Below are 10,297 nucleotides of genomic sequence, written 5' to 3' on the forward strand. Positions count from 1 at the left end.
GAGTCAAAGCCGTCTGAAGGAGCTCTCTAGCCCGTCGTGTCTCGACTGCTACTAGAGACTCGCCTTCGATCGGGAGAGCTGCCAATCGTGAAGCGGCGGCGACTATGTTATCCAATGGGTTAGAGTAATGACCCGGAGGCGTTGAGACGTGTTGCGACAGGACATTGTTCTGACGAGGTGGGTCCATTGGACGTGACTGAACTGGCGCTCCCGTTCCAGGTGCCTCCACCCAGTTTACCATGGGCGGGTTACTGGTTCCTGCTCTTGGCGTGTCAAAGAGATTCCTTGCCTCATAAACCGGAGGTAGATGGGATCGGTACCTTCTCCTCATGACATCATTCGACGCGCTCTGATCTAACATAAGCCGGTAAGCCTGCGCCTCCAACTCGGCCCGCTCTGCAGCCATCCTCGTATCCTCAGCTGCCAGGTCTGCCTTGGCTTGAGTTATCTGATCCTTCACCTTCGCGACTTCCGCGTTATGCTAATCCTGATTCGCCAGGTTAACCTCTGCCGCCAGCAGCGCTGCCAAAGCGTCGAACAAATCAGACAAAACCTGAGCCGGTGGTCGCACAGGGCCTCCTGCCCCGGCTGCTGTCGTCGCTACTGATCCGGAAATCATTGCTGCTGTGGTCGAAGAGTGCTGCGCAGGCTGTGTACCGGCCATAAAGATCGCAACCCGGCTCGGCGGATCGAAGGGGTCCGGAATACTGTCGCCATCGGAACAGCCCCCAAACCGGCCATCTTGCAGCTGGTACAATGACTCGGTCTCTCCAGTAGATGACTCATCATCAGAGTAAACAACGGTTTTACCACCAGATTCCGATCTAACCTCAGATTTTGCTCCATGGATGACTCCCACGAAGGCATGCTTCCTAGCGGGCTGAGCCCAGGCAGGTGTCGCACACTGAGCCGTTTCGACGATGTCGGCGCAGATGTCTGACTCAGGGCCCGGCTCGCCAATCTTGCCAATGAAGATGTGAATACCGCCAAAGGGTTCCCGGTACCCGTACTCGATTGAGCCAACCTTGGGGCCCCAGCCTGTGTTGTCGATGTAGAGCTTGCCGCGATGAGTCTTGGTCATCCGGCCCACAGCGTATCCCTTGAGCCCCTCGAAGCTGCCCTCTAAGAACTTGAAACCATCGTGCGAAAGCCCCACGGTGGTCGCCAACTGTCGTGGTTTTGTCAAGGCAGATGTCCTGATGAAAGGACTTAGTCGTGGAACCATCGCGATGGGTTAGCTTAAAGGGGTTAAAGCGGGACAAAGGACACAAGGAGTTTATACTGGTTCGGCCCCTTGCGGTGAAGGTAAAGGCCTAATCCAGTTGATGTGGAATTGCTAGGGTTTTGATGACCAGGGAGCGAATCCGCTATGCACTACAGGAATCAGCTATTTTGCCGTCTGCCACGGCGGACGGCAAAGGCATGAAAGGCGGACGGCAAAGGCCTTTGCCGTCAGCCGCGGACGGCAAAAGGCTCCGGCAAAGTAAGGTCCGACAAAGAGCTACTTTGCCGTCTGCTTCCGGGCGGCTGACGGTAAAGGGCCTTTGCCGTCTGCAGCAGATGGCAAAGAGGGCAGACGGCAATAATTGCGCTGTCAGTCCGTTAAGTGGCTAACGGCAGGCCTTTGCCGTCCGCCGCTGACGGCAAGTCTTTGCCGTCTGCCACTGATGGCAAACTTTCTAATGTCTTTGCCGTCTGCCACTGTAGGCAAACTGACCAAATGGGTCAGCTCCCAGGAAGCACAGTTGGCTGCCACGTGGCTTCTTTGCCGTCTGCGGCTGACGGCAAAGAGCCCGTTGCCGTCGGTGGCAGACGGCAAAGAGCCTGCATATTGGCTCTTTTTTTTGTTTTTTATTAAATCCAACAATTTTCACATCAAATATATATGACATATATAGATATATTTCACAGGCCTATTTAACATCAAACATATCACATATCCAGCACATAACTTTCATCCATTCATACATAAGCAAGTTCCATCCATTCATACATAAGCAAGTTCCATCCATACATATTACAATGCAAAGTTACAAATACAATGAAAGAAAAAACAAGCACTCCATAGCAAGCTAGCTTCCATGAAGTGAATGAAATCTGCAAAATGGCAAAATAAGAAAGTTAGAAATAGGTGACTAGAATAAGAAGACTAGAACAAGAAGAGTAGAACAAGAAGAAGACTAGAACAAGAAGTATATGTCATTTATGAGCTAACTTACGTGAAATGGATCATATATGAGCTAACTAAGTTGAAATGGGTCGTTTATGAGCTAGCTAAGGTGAAATGGATCATTTATGAGCTAACTTAGTTGAAATGGGTCGTTTATGAGCTAACTAAGGTCAAATCGATCATTTTTTAGCTAACTAAGGTGAAATGGATCGTTTTTAGCTAACTTAGGTGAAATGGATCATTTATGAGCTAACTTAGTTGAAATGGATCGTTTTTGAGCTAACTTAGGTGAAATGGATCATTTATGAGCTAATTTAGTTGAAATGGATCTTTTTGAGCTAACTTAGGTGAAATGGATCATTTAAGAGCTAATTTAGGTGAAATGGATCGTTTTGGAGCTAACTTAGGTGAAATGGATCGTTTATGAGCTAAATTAGTTGAAATTGATCGTTTATGAGATAACCTAGGTAAGATGGGTCATTTTGGAGCTAACCTAGGTGAAATGGGTCATTTTAAAGCTAACGTAGGTAAAATGGATCATTTAGGAGCTAATCTAGGTAAAATGGGTCATTTTTGAGCTAACTTGGATGAACTGGATCATTTATAAGCTAACCAAGGTAAAATGGGTCATTTTAGAGCTAACTTAGGTAAAATGGATCGTTTATGAGCTAACTAAGCTAATTATGCAATTTTTGACATAAGTAAGCTAAGTACAGATCGTTTTAGAGCTAACTTAGGTAAAATGGATGGTTTTGTAGGTCAGTAAGCTTATTAAGTCATTTTGGAGGAGAAGAAGCTAAGTCTAGGTCATTATGGTAAGCATTAGAGGAAATAAAGCTAAGTCTAGGTCTTTATGCATGTGTTACGCAAAACACTAGATAAACTTACCATGATCCAGGAGGTGTAGGAGCGGGCTGGCTCGTGTCGGTAGCTGGAGAAGGATCGTGCGATGCTTGTCTGGAGTTACGCTGCACCAAAGATCATTTCCAATGTCTTGTTAGCATGATGACACTCAAATGTTAAGACTAGCAAGTAATGTCCATTCAAATTAAACTCACCGTGGTCCCAGGAGCAATCACTGGCATCGGCGGAGCGGTCTCACCGGTCTTCTCGCACACAGACTGCACATTTGGTTTTGACGACTCAGTCATATTAGTTAGTAAGAGACAAACACTACATGAATGTTTTGGCTAATCTGCAGAAGAAACTTACCACAAGGAGCTCGTACATGGCCCTTGCCTGCATGTCATTCCGTGCCCTCTCCTCCTCCAACATCTTTGTCGTCCTCTCCTCCAACTCCCGCTGCCTCTCCGCCGCCTCCGCCAGAAGTTTCTCCGTTCTATCTCTCTCACTCCGTGTAGCAGCCTGCAACACCACTCACATGACCATTTGTAATCATTGATGGAAGCGCACACAATGTAATGGAGAAAGATAGCTGAGTACGTATCACTAACCTTGATGGCGAGTTGGAATGGCCGTTCACGAGGCCTTATCTCAGGAGCGGAGCTCGACTGGCGTGCCTTGATCTCCGGGAGAGTGCTAGGACAACGGATAAGTCCATCTCCAATGGCTATGGAGCCATGGGACCTCCCGCCACCAGATATCATCACCAGCTCTGGATCAATGGGACCCTGGCTCGGGTTAAAGTCCTCCCCTTTCCTCGCCTTCCCCTCATCTCTATATCTCACGAGCTTGTTGTGGGAGGAGATGTTGGTGAAGTTGTTTGCATCATCGAGGTCAGACAGAGAGAATGCCTTGACTTTCTTGAAAGAGGCAGTGTGGGCCATGGCATACAGGTCGTACACCTCTGGCACCTTATCCACCTTATTGTAGCGTGCCTGAAAGAGAGAAACAATGTAAATTAGTAATTAAAGGGCTCAAGCTAGCATGATGAATGAATTGCATGAATCATGAAGCAAACCACATACCCAGTTCTGCCCGAACTGATATAAGTTGGAGCTGCCTTGATGGTGTGGCACACCTTCCATTTGGGCACGTTTGTCCTTGGCCTCGTTGTGGAGGGCTAGCCATTCTTTTGAGCACCACTCATTGACCAACACCTCCCAACAATCCATCCGATCCGCACACCATCTCGGAGGCGCCTAAGTTAGCAAATAGAAACTTGAGCGCTACGGCTAAGAATTACTAAATGAAGGAACTTAAGTAGAAGGCCTTAAGAATTACCTTCATGTACTGCTCCTTACTCAGGAACTTCTCGCGGCACGCCGGCTTGGTCTTCATGATACCACGCAAGGCGTAGTAGTCTCGAACAGCCTGCACCCGAGCCTCGTGCCATAAGTTCTGTAGTAGGCGCTTGCAAACGTTATCGATAACATTTGCCGCGTCCTCGTCGTATCCCTCCTCACACCTGTAGAATGTCTGCAATCAAATGAGACAATATTGATTAGTACAATTAATAACTAGCTAGTTCAAGATTTTTAATTGTGTAAAGGAGAAATTACCCAGAACTTTCTGATCACCACGTCTGCCCTCATCTTGCACAAGACACCGCCGATAATCTCATCCGGCGGGGCCGAGGCAGCCAAGTAGTGCTCCCAGCTCAATCCAAGCTCTGGAAGCCGACCCTCACCAGGCAACGTGATGGTGGACCCAACCCCTGCAGCATGACAAGGCCAGCGCATTAGTTATTTGAAGAAACGTGAATGCAGAAGGTACAAAAATATTAAATGCACTTACCTCTCCCCATCAGGGAAAATCAACCACCTCTGCTCGCGGGTCACCGGCACGGACGGGAGCCGTGTACTACCACGCTAGTAGACGGTGCCCCCCTCCTCCTCAATATCAGTCGGCTCCCCGCCATCATCAGCATGGCCACTCGGCTCCTCGGGCTGATCCGGCCAGGTACCCCATCCAGACGTGTGCTCCTCCGGGGTCTCGTGGGCCGAAGGCCCGTCGACCCGAGGCTCGTGGGCCCAAGACCCGTGGACCGGAGGCTCGTGGACCGGAGTCCGTGTAGCCTCCTCCTCGGACGAGTCCAACCTAGCAGTCACGTGCTCGGGTGAAACAGCTGGGGGTGGCGGCGAGGAAGGCGCCGTAGCAGTCACCCTACCTCCTCTCCCGCAACCACGTGCCCCACCTCCTCTCTTCCTACCTCGTCCCCTGCTGGGCACCGCGGTCGACGAAGAAGGGCCCGACGGTGTCGCCATACTGTCCTGCAACGCTCGGCGGAGAGGTGCATGTGGAATGGAAGACCTCACACCACGCGGCGACGAAGAAGGGGCCTTGGCGCGCTCCCGACCAGCGCCCACCATCTTTCAACACCTGCCATGACAAACAGTAAATAAAATTAGTACAACATAAAAAAAGACCGACATGAATAATAATATGTGTATCACTTAAGTGTATCATCATCAAGTACAACATAAAAAAAATTAATACCTGACACTACTAATAATCTCGATCAGTATCATCAATAAATGCATAATCATCATCATCACTATAATCAATGACGGGCTCATAGGGTTCAGTGGCATCAACATGTGGAATGCCACCTTGACGTAATCGGTCAAGCATTGACAGGTCATCCGCAGCAGTAACCTCTTCTTGTTCCGGCTCTTCTTGTTCCTCCTCTGGGGTGATGTCGGATTCACTGTCGCTGTCTACTTCAATGTTTTGGGGTGAAGTATAGCGGTTCTTGAAACGCTTTTTGGAAAGACGTGTCTCTTGGAATAATTCTCCTTCATATGTGTCTGGGTTAATGTGAGGTTCATAATCCTCTTCCTTTGGGGGAGATAGTCTAGCACGTGGCGGCACTTCATAATCGACATCCCAACCTTTCAGATTTGGATTAGTTTGGCAGGCCCACGGTAGATAGAATACTTGGGTCGCCTGTTGAGCCGTAATATAGACATCAGGAACATCTAAATAGGTGCTTTGGTTGATTTCAACTAGCCCTATATGTTCATGAGTCCTTCTAGTCTCCTTCGGCTGAAACCAATAACATTTGAAGACTACGACATTCGGTGGGTTTTCACCATAGAATAGAAGTTCATAAATTGCTTCAACTCTCCCATAATACTCGGTACCTCCTTCGCCGATAGCAGATACACAACAATTTGTAGACTTTCGGTCGGCCATAGATAGCTCTTTGCCATAGGTACAAAAGCGATACCCGTTGATGTCGTATTTGTCAAATGAACGGACCTTATAGTCAAAACCATTAGCGACTTGTCTCAATTCGGCGTCCATAGACTCTGAATTAGCCTACAAGTTTAATATGAAAGGATTGTTGCATTACGCACAAATTAGTGAATGAAATGAAATTGTCTAATAGAAATTACCGTTTGTCTGAACCAAGAGATGAAACCGGGATAGCCGCCTCCTTGCTTTGCGAGAAGCTCATACTCTTCGACAGAATCCTTTTGGATCACCGCTCCATACGAGAATAAGGCGACGTATCGACTGTATGAAATATCCAGGAATAAGAGCAGTTCAAAGGAAATAGAAGTTGCGAAACAATGTACCGAGAACTTACTCGATGTACGGCCGCACTTCTATCAGGTTGTTGAAGATATACAACAAAATGGTCCGCCATTCTTCGTTATCCAAAGATACTGGATTTGAAACACTGGCTGGTGCGAGATTCCCTTTGAATAGGCTGAGGTTGGATCCACCCTTTTTAGGGTCGTCAGCATTGTACCGAGGCTTCGGATTATGCAAATGACGATTTTTGGCTTCGTAGTGTGCTGTCACGAAGTTTGCCGCCTCCTCAGTGATGAATGCCTCAGCCATCGATGCTTCAATTCTACGTTTATTTTTACATTTTTGTCGAAGCGTCTTCTGCATCCTCTCAGTTGGGTAGCACCAACGATTTTGCACGGGCCCCCCCAATCTTGCCTCGGTCGGGAGATGCAAAATCAAATGCTGCATTGGATTAAAGAAGCCCGATGGAAAGATCTTCTCTAACTTGCAGATCAACTCCGGCGCCAACTCTTCCATTTCTTCTAGCACGCCAGGCGACAGTTCTTTCACACAAAGAACACGGAAGAAATAGCTGAGTTCTGCCAGTACTAGCCATTCATCCTCAGGGATGAAGCCACGCAACATCACCGGCATTACCCGCTCAATCCATATGTGCCAATCATGACTCTTGAGACCAAATATCTTCAATTTATCAAGACTGGCTCCCCTCTTTAGATTCGCTGCATACCCATCGGGGAACATCAACTGCATTTTCACCCACAAGATAATTTCCCTCATAGCTGGCCTTCCAAGATTGAACCATGCCTTTGGCTTGTCCAGTTCTGCTTTCCTTTCGGTTCTTTCATGTTTTGTAATGGCCTGTCACATAGCGCCTCCAGATCGACTCTAGCCTTAGTATTATCCTTTGACTTCCCATCTATGTCGAACAATGTACCAAAAAGTGCCTCGGCGATATTCTTCTCAGTGTGCATCACGTCGATGTTGTGTGGGCAAAGGAGGTCTTTGAAGTAAGGCAGATCCCATAAGCATGTTTTGTGAGTCCAGGCGTGCTTAGAATTATACCCCTTGAAGTACCCTGGACGCTCTGGATCTGGCTCAAGAGCGTTTAACTGATCCAGGGTCTGTTGGCCTGTCAATGCAGGTGGTGCAGAGTTTTTGACAACTCTACCTCTGATGAAGTTCTTCTTGTCTTTCCTGAACTTATGGCGAGGATTCAGGAACTGTCTATGCATGTCGAAGCAAGAAAACTTGCGACCGGCCTGAAGCCAACGAAACTCAAGAGCTCCCTTGCATGTGGGGCACGGGAACCTTCCATGCACACACCAGCCAACGAATAGCGCATACGCCGGCAAGTCATGCGTCGAGTACATGTACCATACACGCATTATGAAGTTATGTTTGCTATAGGCGTCGTATGTCTTGAACCCATTATCCCAGGCTTCTTGCAATTCGTCCTTAAGCGGCTGCATGTACACATTCATATTTTTCCCTGGATAGTTGGGCCCTGGAATTATCAACGTCAGGAAAATGTTCTTTCTTTGCATAATCTGTCCGGGGGGGGAGATTGAGTGGAAAGACAAATACGGGCCAACAACTGTATTGGGCTGCCGTCATACCAAACACACTGAACCCATCCGTGCTGATGCCGACTCGAGGATGCCTCGGATTTGCCGCTTTGTCAGCATGTAATTCATCAAACTTTTTCCACGCAACACCATCCGATGTGTGTACGATCATCAGATTCCCATCTGCATCTAGTTCGGTTCTTTTGCCCGTTTTGTGCCATGTCATCTGTCTGGCCGTCTCTTCGACCATGAAAAGATGTTGAAGTCTTGGTACGATTGGCATATACCGAAGAACACTAACGGGGATTTTGGTCTGTGTCTTCTCACCCATACCGTTGTCTACCACAACATACCTGGAAGACTTGCAAATGGGACAATAGTTCAAGTCCGCATAGTCAAGCCTAAACAAGACACATCCTTTCTCACATGCATGTATCTTCTCATAGGGCATCTTCAATGCACGGAGGATTTTGTCCGACTGGTACAGGTTTGCAGGCATTACATGGCCTTTTGGTAGAAATGGTCCAAATACTGTCATCACTGCATCGTAGCATTCTCTGCCCAAGTTGAACTGAGCCTTCAGAGCCATTACTTGTGAGATGGCATCCAACTGACAAAGCTCAGTGTGCTCATGGAGCGGACGTTTTGAAGACTCCAACATTTCATTGAAGGCCTTTGCAGATTCCTCCATCTCCTCGTCCGAATCCTGAGCATCATCGAAGTCTTGCACCATGTTTTCCATCCCGGTACCATGCTCGTCGGTGCGACGACGATCCACCTCAGCTCGGTCACGTTGGGCAGACTCACCATGAAATGTCCACACCGTATAATCGGGCGTAAAACCACTCTTCTGCAGGTGTTTGCCCATTTCAGCCTCTGTCCTCTTTTCCCAATTGCCGCACCGTAAACAGGGGCACCAGGTTTTCCTCTGGCAATTTGCAAATGCGGCTTGCACAAACCCCTTGGTTTTTGTGAACCATTCAGTGCTCCATTTGTTCTGACCAGTGTGACCGGTGTACATCCACGCACGATCACTCATCTTGACTTTCAGAGCTACTAGACACACAACAAATATATATATATATATAATTCACCATGTATATATTCATCAGTTGATCTACTTTGTCAATTTTATTACGTCCATGCAACCTACACTCTAATAAGTAATGATAGGTCCTAATCCCACCCGAGTATGTTTAGATTGGGTTCATTTTCCCATGCTATGCTCCGGATCCTACGCAAAATTTCGGCAGCACCTCCCCGCTGTTCTCCTGATACACGTCTCTGCAATAAACAGAGAGGATGTGTACCCGGAGAACAACAGGGGAGGCACTGACGAAACTTATGCGTCAGATCCGGAGCAAAGCATATGGGAAAACGAACCCAATCTAAACATACTCGGGCTGTCCATGGATAGCGTTGGATAATTCGAAAGGATCAAGGTTATAAATATGCAAATGCATGCATATTTATAACTATGACGCTTTCGAACGGGAGACACATATTGGTTACGCATACTGATGATTCAAGACACATATATAGCTAGCTATCAAGTTTCATCGGCACGAACACCGGAACAAAGCAAATAATTAACGGGGGAGGAGGACATGTCATTTGTGCTCACCCACGAACGAAGGGGCAGAGCTCGTCAAACGCACGGCGAGGTCGTCGACCACCAAACCTTGCAGCGATGAAACAACTGCACATTTAAATCTACCCGATCAACACAATTATATATGATGTTTTCATAACAAAATCGAAAAATATATGACCTAACTAATAATTCACAAATATATGACCCCATCGGCCTCTGCAAGGCCAAAGAACACCTTTTCGGGAGGTGTCGGGGGTCGGGGTGTGGTGTCGGTGTCGGGGTGCCGTGTCGGGGTCGGGGTGCTGTTTCGGGGTCGGGGGGTCGGGGTGTCGTGTCGGGGTCAGGGGGTTAGGGGGTCGGGTGTCGGGGTGGAGTCGGGGTCGGGTGTCGGGGTGTGGTGTCGGGGTTGGGGGGTCAGGGGGTTGGGGGGTCGGGTGTCGGGGTGTCGTGTCGGGGTCGGGGTGTCGGGGTGTGGTGTCGGAGTCGGGGTGTCGGGGTCAGGGGATCAGGGGGTTGGGGGTCGGG

The sequence above is a fragment of the Aegilops tauschii genome, chromosome 3, assembly GCF_002575655.3.
Source record: "Aegilops tauschii subsp. strangulata cultivar AL8/78 chromosome 3, Aet v6.0, whole genome shotgun sequence".
Taxonomy (NCBI): Eukaryota; Viridiplantae; Streptophyta; class Magnoliopsida; order Poales; family Poaceae; genus Aegilops; species Aegilops tauschii.